Source organism: Megascapheus bottae, chromosome 17 (assembly GCF_031878675.1).
Source record: "Megascapheus bottae isolate mThoBot1 chromosome 17, mThoBot2.hap1, whole genome shotgun sequence".
Taxonomy (NCBI): Eukaryota; Metazoa; Chordata; class Mammalia; order Rodentia; family Geomyidae; genus Megascapheus; species Megascapheus bottae.
In genome coordinates, this window is record NC_143525.1 from 2,750,284 (window position 1) to 2,763,981 (window position 13,698).

Here is a 13,698-nt window from a genome sequence, read left to right on the forward strand (position 1 = left end):
ATAAATGAAAGAAAATATTAGTCTCTGAAAGGTAATCTAATAATGATTAGGCATAATTGAGTATAATTTACCCATGCTTAAAAGAAATTGAATTGAGTAGCTATTTTTCCTTATTTTAGTTGGTTAAAATCTCCTACTCTCCCTCCTCCCTGCTTCCACTCTCCCTTCCTTCCTTTTTCTCTCCCTTCCTCCCTCCCTCCATTCCTCTCCTACCCAACTGAGACACAAAACGATACACAGCCAAAAACAGCCCTGTACTTCCAATGGAAATCAGGGGTGCACACTGTCCTAGTTCAGAAAAAAATAGAAAGATCCCCTTCTTGCAACAGCCCCCTCCCTCAGTCCATTGAGACTGGAGACTGACAGGCAGGCACTAAGACCCAGCATCCCAACAACTGATGTGGAGGTGTCCCTGCTCACACCTGCCTCAGGCCATTTAGACTGGAGACTGAGTGGTGCTAAGACCTGTGTCCCAACAGCAGGTGGGGATGTGCACCCCAAAACCTGGTGGGGCACCCTACTGTTGGGAGCCTCTGGCAAGCCAGCACCAGGGGAACCCCCCCCCAACTGAGACACAGAAAGACTCACAGCCAAAACTGGCCCTGTACTTCCAGCAGAAATCAGGTATACACTGTGCCCTAGTACAGAAAAACAGAGTAGGGATAGAAACCCCAAAACACAGCGAGGTACTGGAGGGCAGACCAGCAAGATCTGAGCCTGCACTCTGAGAACCCTACCTTGGAAAATCCCAGAGTGCATGTCCTTAGCTGGGCCCCACCTCTGGGAACGGGGCAGGCAAAATAGTACAGGTTGGGCTAGCTGAGACCTGGGATCGGAGCTGCACGCAGCCTTTGGGAACCTGTGGGCACATCAGCAAAGGCTGCATGCTCAGACCCAGAATCCAGAGTACACTCCACCCCATTGTAGTGGTGCTCTCTAACTCACCAGCGTGGACACAACCAGCAACTACATGTCTCCACTGGGACCCAGTGGGCTTGTCAGCAATAGCTGCTCACTCTTACTGGGAATTGAGAACACTCCCACTGAAGGGCTGGAAAACCAAAAGAGAGCAGCTACAGCTGGGCCATTCTGCTGGTCACCAGGTGACAGCTGTGCTACCCAGCTGAGGTCCAAACACACAGTCAAAAAGCAAGTGCCATTCATCATTCAGAACCAGCGTGTGTGCCAACGACAGCTACCTAACCATACCTGAAATCACCTGTGTTCCCTGCTGCAATAGATCCAAAGGGGCACATCGGCAGCTGACCCCTGCTGCTGAGAACCTGGTGGACAAGCCTCAACAGCGGCTCTATCCAGCTGAATCCCAAATGCTCACACAGATAACTGTGAGCCACTATGGGAACTCAGCTGTACACTCCTCCTGATCCCAGAAACACCAAAAGCGCAAATCCACACCTGGACCCACCAACCTGAAGTCAGCAACTGAATTAATTGGACTGAGGACCAGATAGATAGACAGACAGACAGATAGATAGATAGATAGATAGATAGATAGATAGATAGATAGATAGATACCCAAAGAGAGCCACCAGCCCCAAACCAAGTAAAGACCACCACCTATTGAACACAGATCAAATCTACAACAGTAATTAGCAAGTCCTGAACTTCCAATGCGGAAATCACAGAGACAAATCATGAAATGTATACATAACCAAAGCCCCACACAAATCCCAAAAGGAAACAAGAGTGAAGGGATGAGAGAGAAGACACCACCCAAAGAAATGACACCGGAAGAGACACGAGACATGACTCCACTCAAGGAAGATGATTATGGACACACCTAAAGAGATTAAAGCAAAGTTCCAAAAACAATTCTAGGAATAGAAGCAGGAAATTACCAAGGAGTTCCTTGATTTTAAAAGAGAAGTGGAGACAAAGTTTATATTTCCTTAGATGAAAAGATGAGTACCCTCAGAGCAGCCATGATGGTCTCAATGTCCACACTGCAAACTAAAATGGAAGTGCTAGGCAGCAGATTGACTGAGATGGAGAACAGGACATCAGGAATGGAAGATAAAACACAAGAGCTGGAACAGAGTCATCAATCTGGAGAAATCGGTCAGAATTCACCAAAGAAAAGTCCAAGAACTGACAGACGCAGCCAAGAAATCTAATCTTCATGTAATAGGAATTGATAAAGGGGGGGAGTTTCAAACGAAGGGAATGCAACACTTACTCACCAAGATGATAAGCAGAGAACTTCCCTAACCTCAAAATGGAAAAACTCACCCACATTACTGAATCCTTCAGGACACCGAATAAATAGGACCTCAGAAGGAACTCTCTCTGACACATTGTAGTAAAAACATTATTCCTGAATTGTAAGGAGCTGGTCCTTAATGCTTCACAAACAAAGAAAGAACTATACTACCATGAAAAAAATTAGAATCACTGCAGACCTCTCCATGCAAACCCTAAATGCAAGAAAAGCTTGGAAAAATATCATTCATGCCCTGAAGACCAACAACTGCCAATCCAGAATGATATATCCAGCAAAACTAGCATTAAATTTGAGGGAGAAACAAGAATATTTCATTCCAAAGAGAAGCTATATGGATTTATGCACACTAAACCAGCATTACAAAAAATATTAAATAATCAAGAACAAAGAGCAGAACAGCAAGAATTCCCATCAAGAAGCTATCACCTATAATTCAGTAAGCACAAAAGGGGGGGAGAAAGAGAAAGAAACACAGAAGGAAAAGTAAATAATGACAAAGGACACAAACCACTTCTCCATAATTTCTCTAAATGTGAATGGGCTGAACAACCCAATCAAAAGATAGAGAACAGCAGATTGGATTAAGAAACAAGACCCATCAATTTGCTGTCAAAGACAGAAACAAACTTCAAGTGAAGGGATGGAAAAGAATTTTCCACTCCAACACACCATGCAAAAAAGCAGGAGTAGCAATCTTGATCCCTAACAAAATTAACTTCTCGGTAAAATCAGTACATAAAGATGGCCACTAATATTAGTAAAGGGGTCAATTCATAACCAGAATATTACAGTTATAAACATTTACTCCCCCAAAATGGGAGCACCTAAGTATGTCAAGCAAAATTTCTTAGAATTATAGGACAAGATAAACCCAAACACAGTCATAGTGGGAGACTTCAATATGCCACTCTCACCAAAAGACAGATCAACTCAGCAAAAGATAAGCAAAGACACCTCTGACTTAAATGACACCATAGCCTAGCTTAACAGACATACACAGAATCTTCAACCCAATAGCAAAACACCATACATTTTTCTCAGCAACCCATGGAACATACTCCAATATACATCATATAATAGTTCACACAAAGAACTTAAGTAGATACAAGAGGACTGATATAATCCTCTGCATTCTATCTGATCACAGTGGAATCAGACTACTTCTGAACCACATAGTAAAGGGTAAAAAGTATTCAAACACTTGGAAGTTGAATAACACACTTTTGAATAACTCCTAGGTTACAGAAGAAATCAAAGAAGCAATTCAAAACTTTCTTGAATGTATGAACAATCAAAATACATCACAAAGGAACTTATGAGACACAGCAAAAGCAGTTTTTTTTTTTTGCCAGTCCTGGGCTTGAGCTTAGGGCCTGAGCACTGTCCTTGGACTTTCTCAAGGCTAGAGCTCTACCGCTTGAGCCTCAGCACCATTTCTGGCTTTTATCTATGTATGTGGTACCGAGGAATCGAACCCGGGTCTTCATGCATGCTAGGCAAGCACTTTAACCACTAGGCCAAACTCCCGGCCCTTTCTATATATGCGGTACCAAGGAATCGAACCCGGGTCTTCGTGCATGCTAGGCAAGCACTTTGACCACTAGGCCAAATTCCCGGCCACAAAAGCAGTTTTATAGAGCAAATTTATCGCACTAGGAGCCCATACTAAAAAGACAGAAGAAGCTCATGTAAACAACCGAAAGAAGCAATTGAAGTGCCTAGAAGAGCAAGAAAAAGTTAACTCTAAGACGATCAGAAGCACAGAAATAACAAAAACAAAATTGGAACTATCAAAGATTGAAATAATATCTACTATAAATAGAATTAATAAATCAAAAAGTTGGTTCTTGGAAACAGTCCACAAAATCAACAGACCCCTGGCAAGATTAATTTTTAAAAAAAGGAGAAGGGAGACTCAAATAAACAAGATTAGAGATCCTACGGGAATCATCACAACTGACACTCAAGAAATTCAGTCCATTATGAATAAATACTTCCTACATTCAAAGAAACAGGAAAATTTAGTAGAAATGATTTTTTAAAATAAACATAGGCTTCCCACATTGAACCAAGAAGAGATAAATCAATTGAACAAACCAATTTCATACAATGACATAGTGGAAGCAATCAGAGACATGCCAACCAAAAAGAGCCCAGATCCAGACAGTTTCAGTATGCAATTCTACAAGACTTTTAAAGATGAATTAATACCTATACTCTTGAAATTCTTCCGAGAAATAGAAGCAGAAAGAGCCATACCAAACTCATTTTATGAAGCTAATGTTACACTCATTCCCAAACCACGGAAAGACAACAAAAAAAGAGAACTACAGACCTATCTCTCTACTGAACATAGATGCAAAGACCTTCCCTACATCCCACCATACCACTCCTGGGCATCTACCCTACCCCAGGATATGATAAGACACCTACTCAGCCATGTTCATCACTGCACTGTTCACAATAGCCAAAGTGATGGAAACAGCCCAGATGCCTACTACAGATGAATGAATACAAAAAGGTGGTACATGTATACAATGGAATTTTACATAGCCAACAGACAAGATAAAATAATGGCATTCTCTGGGAAGTGGATGAAACTAGAGCCAATCATGTTGAGTGAGATAAATCAAGACCAAAGGAACAAAAAAGCACATGGTCTTCTTGATATGTGGATATTAGACCCAAACAGAACAAGAGCGATGACTCAATACTCAAGTACTCAAGGTCATTGACATGAACTTGGAGATGTAAATAGAACTATAGAGACATATAAATCTATGGATGGGACATATACTCTATAGACATAATGTTATATAGATTGATATGTATCTATGGCATACAAACTCTCAGCTTAATTTTAATTATGTCCTAAAATCTATGTGCCAATGATTGCATATAGAGATACCCTTCTTCAATACTTGTTTGCTAAACATGATATTTGAAATATGATGTAAAAATCAGTGCTAAAAAATCTTTCAAAAAAGAGTAGGGTTTTTAGGTTAGATATGGTAAAAGTATCTTTGTTTTCTCTGTGATGATATTTAAATTTTCAATATATTTCTTGAAGATATGACTGTAATTCTTGTCTTCTTACTTGCAGATAACTAGACTTTTGTTTTATAAATATTGATACTGGTTATGTGTTAGATGATTTCAACACATAAGTTCAGAATGAATTCATGTTCATCCACGTCTGTACTTATCCACTATCAAAAATTAGAAAAAATTCAAATAAAGTATTTCTGTGTCATCAAACTCAAGAAAAAAAAGAAAATTATTTGAAAAATTTCAAAGTGGGGCTGGGAGTTTGGCCTAGTGGTAGAGTGTTTGCCTAGCATGCACGAAGACCCGAGTTCGATTCCTCGGCACCACATACATAGAAAAAAAAAAGCTGGAAGTGGTGCTGAGGCTCAAGTGGTAGAGCTCTATCCTTGAGAAAGTCCAAGGACAGTGCTCAGGCCCTGAGCCCAAGCCCAAGACTGGCAAAATTTTTTTTTCAAAGTATTCACAACACTGATTATTGCTCAATAACCTCATATTTCCAAAGACGTTAATATTTAAAAAGATCGAGTGTGTACTATGACAGTGTACAACTTATTCTAATTTTGTTCTTAACAACTAGAAAGAAAATTACATATTATTTCACTCTTCTGTAGATAATTGACAGATCAGGAAGTTGTCCATGGATGTTGGAGGATGAATGGGCTCATATATTTAAAAATATGATTTCATTGTTATTAAGGTGTTGTACAGAAGGATTACCATTTCATACATTAGGCAATGAGTTCATTTCTTCTTTGGGACAAGGTCACCTCTGTCCTCATTTACCCCAGTTTTCTCCTCCTGTCCTACAAGTTACACAACACATTGACTACATAGTGCATACTGAATAGTATGATTGCCTTTCCTCACCCTTCCTCCCTCCTCCCTTTCTGTGCCCCTCCTTTTGCCCACTTAAGAAGCAGGCTCACATTTCACTAACTTCAGGGACCATCATTCACCCAGAGTATGAACCATCATAACGTTCTTCATTTAACAAAAGAGACTTGGATTACAAATAAATATGAACTGAGTGAAGGACTAGCCAAATGATGGGGATAGTGAAGACATTTTATTTAGGTGATTCTTCAAGGCGAGGATCCATGAAAAGTCTATATAATTTTCTTTGTTGTCCGGCTCTCCTATCAGAGATTAAAACAAGATCTGAGCATGTTTTAAATGAATAATGGACAATTTTTATTTTAAAAATTATTTTTATTTATTTATTTTTGCCAGTTCAAAGTTTGATCTCAGGGCCTAAGCACTGTCCTTGGACACTTTTTGCTCAAGGATAGTGCTCTTCCACTTGAGCCACAGCATCACTTCCAGCCTTTTCTGAGTGTGTGGTGCCAAGGAATTGAACCCAGGGCAAAGTGCACATTAGACGAGCACTATACCACTAGGCTATGCTCCCAGCCCCAATTTTTATTTCTGAGTTCAATTTTTATGCACATGCACATGTCTGAACTAAAACTTAACTGCATGTAGGCATAAATAAGCTGTCACCTACTTTTGTTTTTGCCAGTCCTGGCAATTGAACTCAGGGCCTGAGCACTGTCCTTGAGCTTCTTTGTGCTCAAGTCATTTTTAGTAGTTTATTGGGGATAAAAGTCTTATGGGGACTTTTCTCTCTGGGCTGGCTTTGAACTGCAATCCTCAGATCTCCTCAGTAGCTAGGATTATAGATGAGAGCCACCAGTGCCCATCCTGTCAGGTTTTTGTTCGTTTGTTTGTGGGTCATGGGGCTTGAACTCGGCCTGGGCGCTGTCCCTGAGCACTTCAGCTCAAGGCTACCACCTGACCGCTAGTCCTGGGTAGTGTCTCTGAGCTCTTCAGCTCAAGGCTACTGCCCTACCCTTGAACCAAGCCCCACTTCCCGTTTTCTAGAGGTTAATTGGAGATAAGAGTGTCAAGTCCTTTTGTACCCGGGCTGGCTTTGAACCTTGATCCTCACATCTCAGCCTCCTGAGTAGCTAGGATTACAGGCGTGAGCCACCGTGTCCAGCTCCTGCCAGTTTTAATATCTAAGTTTTTATCACATTGAAAAATATGATTAATCAGGTCCAGCCATACACAGGCATTTAGGAATGAATTCTGGGGGGGAAAAAGCAGTTGAAACCTCAAAACTGCAAGAAGGTCTTCAAATTTGGTTATTTATGGAAAAAGCACAATGGTTATTCAAATACAATGTGATTATTTCCTATCACATTTTATAGTCTTAATACTTTGATTCATTTATTCATCTCCCTTAACATTTTTGGATGCATTTTACATGATGAATATTGTGAGCAGAGTCATATGTTTAATGAGTCCTTTCCCTCAGAAGATTGTTAAGCCCAGTAGAGAACATTATCCATAGTTTCAAATAAAAATGACATATAGACAAATATAGTTGCATTCTTCTATAATGCCAGGCATGTGGGAGATGGAGATAAAATGTGCATGGTTAAAGGTCAACTGAGCAAGTTCTACCATAGAGAAGAAGCCAAACTCGGTGTGTTTTATTTGTAACACCAGCTATATGGGACAAGGCCAGAAGATGATGGTCCAAAACATACGAGCAAGACCCTATTGAAAACTCAATTAAATAACATGTGCTGAAGTCCTGGTTCAAGTGACAGAGTACTCTGCTTCCACGTGTGATGCACTGGGCTCAAACAATTGACATGCACACAGCTTTTTCATATTCAAAGCCTGGCCCCAACTTGTCACAAGCAGTGCAGACATTGTCCTTCCTCATCCGTGTATTTGGAACCTGAGCCTCTGACTTTCCCATCTCCACAGGATGAGAACTTAGGTAGGACATGACCCCAACACCTTGCAGCCTTGGAAGGGGTCATTTCAGTAAGCTGTTGCATCAGAAAAATGGTGGATTTCCTAGAAAAGAAATCTTAGGCTACAGAGGTGAGAGGCATATTTTGGTATTGGATGACATCAGACCCTGTGCATAATCTCAGTGTGGGGATGAAGAACTTCTGTGGAGGAAGAGTTTCCCCAGAGCCGCCTTCATGTCCCTGTTTCTCAGACTGTAGATGAAGGGATTTAGCATTGGAGTCACTGCTGTGTACATCACAGTAAGCACTGCATCCTTCAGGCTGTAACTGGTCAGAGGTCGGAAATACATACCCATGACTGTCCCATAATACAAAGAAACCACAGTGAGGTGGGAGCCACAGGTGGAGAAGGCTTTGAGTATGCCCTTCCTGGATGGAACCCGTAAGACAGTGGCAAACACCCGAACATAGGAGACAATGATGCAAAACAATGGCACTGAGAAAACACCAACCCCAAGGTACATCATCTTCACGTTGAAGCGGGTATCAGAGCAGGACAGCTTGAGCAAGGGGGTAATGTCACAGTAGAAGTTGGCCACTTCCTTGTTGCCACAGAAAGACAAACTGGCTGTGAGCAGAGTATGGGGAAGAGCATTTGCATTTCCAACCACCCAAGACCCAACAACCATCAGGACACAAGAACGGGGTCTCATAATGGTGGTGTAATGGAGAGGACGGCTGATAGCCACAGCCCGATCAATGGCCATTGCTGCCAAGATATAGCTGTCTGTGTTACCCAAACCTATCATAAAATCCATCTGTGCTAAGCATCCCCTAAAGGTAATCTCTTTCCTCCCCAGAAAATGGTTGGCCAAGGTCTTGGGGATGGTGACAGAGGAGAAGAAGATGTCAACAGAGAGAGGTTGGCAAGGAAGAAGTACATGGGGTTGTGCAGGCGACCGTCAGAGAGAATGGCCAGGATGATGAGCATGTTTCCACCCAGCGTGATGGGGTAAATGAAGAGGAAGAGGAGGAAGAAGATGTCTTCCTGGTGCTGCTGTCCAGTCACTCCCAGGAGAATGAAATCGGTGGTGGCAGACTGGTTTTCTTCTCTCATGGCTCCTGCAGCATGGAAGGGGGAAGGAATCGAGAATTAGTAGTGTAGCCACTACCTTTTATACCAACCACGGTTGTCTTAAGTGACCAGCTGTCTGAGTAACTGAGTTCCTGGAGTCATCGTTATTCACACATGAAGAGTCGTATCTACAAGGAGGAAGTCATGCCAGTGAGCAGGGATGCTCTCCCTCCTCCTTATCAAAACCACAAAACGACTCAGAGCAATCCTTTCAGAAGAAAGCTCACAGTGCATCGCCGAGACCCTCTCTGAGTCTTCTGGAGAAATCCCAACCATGTGATTAATGTCGTTTTCCCCCCATTAATTCTATATAGGAGTTCATCTCTGCTTTCAAGGACCTTACCCTTTCCCAGGGAATCCATTCTCACACTTTAATGTTAATGTACATGGTAAGGAAAAGACATCATTTGGTGGCCATTGACAAAGTCTTTGAGTACAGAATGTCTTGGTTGAAAGATCAGTTTGGAAATTTAAATTGTTCTGAGGACACAACACAGAGTGGTCCCAGAAATGAGATGATGACAGTGGAGACAGCCGTCTCTGACAGCATCAGGATGCCATAGTTCACAAGATCATCGGATCTAGGAACTACTATGATCATCCTGGTGAATTTTCTCCTTAGTCCCCCTTTTGCAAAGTAGATTGAAACACTATCATCATGAACAGGCTTTATAATTTTGACAGAACCTCAGACATACATAATGATAAGGCTGTCTTTCAGACTTCTCTTCCTGTTCTTAGTGAATTCGGTAGGTGACTTGTGTAACCACATGGTGGCCACAGTTGCTCATGGAAAGTCCGAAGGCCTGGTGGTTTCTGGGAGCGTGGTCTCTTTTCTCCATGTCTCCAAGTCTAGGCATCCTGCCAGCATGGCAAGGCAAACCCCACACACTGCACATCCAGCCGGAGATTGTAACATTTGGGGAGAGAAAAGTGATAGGTGGTTGACTTGCAACTCCTGAATATTGATTGCTGAAGTGTACTGCTCATTTCATGAACCAGTCACTTTGCACTCAATATTTCTTGGGGGGAATTCTCCTTGATTTTGCAAGCATGATGATTCGATTCTTTCATTGAAAACAATAAGTTTCTATTTACTATGTTAGTGCTCTAGCTTAAATCACATGCCTTTGATGATGAATAGTTGTGATGGTTGCATCAGTGTGGCACCAGAATTCTCAGCTCCTGGATCCATGCTGTGTTGTAGAGTGTGCTAAATAGGGCAGACTCTACTAGCTGTTTTCTGAAATCCACATTGTCTTCTTTCCTTGGGCACTCAATTAGAACACATATTCTAGATGTTCTTTCAGGGAGCTGTGACTGACATCTAGTCCATCCATCTCTGGGCTTCTTCCACGGTGCTCAAACGTTCAGGAAGTTGAATGGGTTGATGGAGTGGCATGGTGGAATGAGCCAGAATTCCTAGATCTTCACGTTTAGGAAAACTTCCCTGTTACATAGGAGGGAAAAACTTACTTTATGTTTAAGTCATTGTATGCCATGTGGTCAGTTTGTTACAGTGGTCTGAGGTGGAATTCGAAACGCATGAATTTCTCCAAAGGTATCTTGCCGGGTGTGGTGGCTCACGCCTGTAATCCTAGCTACTCCGGAGACTGAGATCCGAGGATCTCAGGGCAAAGCCAGCCAGGCTCTAAAGGCCATAAGTCTCTTATCTCCAATTAACCACTAGAATACCAGAGGTGGTACTGTGTCTCCAGGGGTAGGGAGGTAGCCTCGAGCTGAAGAGCTCAGGGATAGCACCCTAGCCCAGAGTTCAAGCCCCATGACCCATGACCAAAAAAAAAGAAAAAAGAAAAAGAAAAAGTTATTTGATTCTGTGATTATTTCAATCAACAGCTTTTAGTGTTTCTATAACACATATGTGAATTATATGATAGGCATTGGGGACATAGATATAATTCTTTAACACATCTAGTAATGGACATCTTTGTTTAGAATATAGAGCACTTTGCTCTATTCTCTTAAGGTGTCCCTTTTCTTCATTCAGAATCGTAATAGTTCAGGGATTAAGGTGGTTAGTAACCAGTTTGAGGCAAGGGACCAGGTTCTATGATGGAGGAGAGAACGATTCAGAGAACTGCTTGGGTAAATGCCAGACTAACCTATTGTTGAGCTTAATTCCTATTAAGAACATAAAAGTTATGGGAAAATATGTTAGTAAAAAAATCCCACTCAAAGCACATAATGAGCCTTAACAATATATAGAATAATTTGGTCTAAGACACAAAGAAAAGCTCAGAGTAAGAATTGAAGGTGTTGGATGCTATGCAATCCCATGAGATTTGCAGTCAGGGTGCTGAGAGATACATCTGGCCAATGAGCTACACAAAGTTCAAGGATTAATAGTGTATACAACACTGGTATAATCCTCCTATGTGAAGACAGTACTAGGAAGAGTTTTGCTATATAATAATTAGAAATAAAGAATTTCATATATAGTAATTAGAGAGTACAGATACCCAAGGGACTCTACATAAGGGAAGAGATTTCAGTATGGTTGGTAAAAATAAATATATAAAAAAAAGTCAGTATCAGCCAGGAGCCAGTGGCTCACACCTGTAATCCTAGCTAACCAGAAGGCTGACATCAATGCCAGTCCTGGCAGGAAAGTCCTTGAGACTCTTATCTCCAATTAAACACCTAAAAGCAGGGAGTAGAGCTGTGGCCTAAAGTGTTGCAGCACTGGCCTTGAGCAAAAAAAACTCAGGAAGAGTGTCCAGACCCTGAGTTCATCCCATGAACTTAGATAAAATTAAATTAGAAAAAAATTACGAAAAGGATTCCTGTTCAAAATAGCAATTGGAAAATTTGAGAACGCTAGACATAATTCTATCGAGAAGTCCAAAATTGGTTTGAAATTATATAAACTTCGATAGACCATAAAGAAAATGAGGAGGGTTCAGTGGCTCAAGTCTATAGTCCTAGCTACTCAGGAGGGTGAGATCTGAAGATCAAGGTTCAAAGCCAGCCCAGACATAAAAGGACCTGAGACTCTTATCTCCAATCAACCTCTAGAAAATGGGAAGTGGGGCTTGGCTCAAGGGTGGGACAGTAGATCACAATGAAATTTGTGGTTCAAGTCATATATGCCAATGAAAGTGTTAAAGGGAGTATTTACAAGTCAATATGAAGGGAAAAGTCCTTCTCGAAAAGAAAGAAAAACATATAAATAGAGAGGAGAAATTTATTAAGGACATAAAAATGTGTATATGAAAATAGGCTCATTGCCTTGCACCAAGTGGAAGATCAATAACTATGTGTTGCATCATAAGAGGTCTCTTAGCCCTCTGAACTTGTATGAGGAAACCTTGTAACATTGTTTATTCAAGACATTTACAGATTTCTACTATTTCTGACATTATTGTTTTTTTATCTTATATTTATTGTAATTAATAAAAGGGTTACATGATATTTGCCAGATAGAAGGTGCATTAATTCACATTTTTCTTTGGGCTGATAAAGGGATAGTGAAACATAAGTCATTAATTCTGATATTTTTTCTGAAATACTTGAAATTATTTTTTTCTAATCATATGAAAAAGTTATGCTGATCCATGCCTAGCATAATATTTTTAAAGAGCAGATCTTCTGTCAGCTTTAAGGTCATGTATATAAATGCTTCTTCAAAGCACTTAAAAATCATATACTTAGGGCCAGGAGTTTGGCCTAGTGGTTAAAGTGCTTGCCTAGCATGCATGAAGGCCCGGGTTCGATTCCTTGGTACCACATACATAGAAAAAAGCCGGAAGTGGTGCTGAGGTTCAAGTGGTAGAGCTCTAACCTTGAGAAAGTCCAAGGACAGTGCTCAGGCCCTGAGTTCAAGCCCAGGACTGGCAAAAAAAACACATACTTATTTTGAAACTATCCTTTCAAAATAAATATTTGTTCATATGTTACATTTCTTATGGCTAGAGGTTTTACTTTATAATACGATAAAAGCATAATGTAAATGACAAAAAAACGGCAAAACTTCTCTGTTTCTTCAGGCACCAAAATCTAATTATATTTTATTGTAAAAGCTGGAATAAAGTAAAAAAAAGTAAAGTGAACTGAAAAATATATATAATGCATGTAAATACATATAAATAAGTAAAGTGAACAATTTTTCTAAGAATAAGACTAACACAGATCTTCAAACGTCTTCTTAGTATTAAAAGTATTGCATATTGGAGAAACTTTAAATAAAGCAAAAAGTTTAGGGATTTTTCTTCCCTCACTGTGTGTTTATTTTGAGATAATTTTGGATGAAAATAAAATATACTTTTGCACTTAAAAAAAAGAAAATAGGCTGAACCTCACTACTGACAATACCAATAAAAAAATACTACAGAAAATAATTCCTAATGACTTACTTGTGGTATGTGGATCTTCAAAAAAATTAAGGGGCATAGATGTGTATGGTGTCAGAGGGGAAATTGACTTAAATGAGGCACAAAGCATATCACCTAAGAAAAATAGTCTAAAATTTAACTATTGTAAAACAT

General features: G+C 40.5%; 1 pseudogene; it reads right to left on the reverse strand.

Moving 5' to 3' along the window:
• Positions 1-8,237: 8,237 nt before the first annotated feature.
• On the reverse strand, positions 8,238-9,175 carry LOC150050809 (olfactory receptor 1A1-like; annotated as a pseudogene).
• Positions 9,176-13,698: the final 4,523 nt, after the last annotated feature.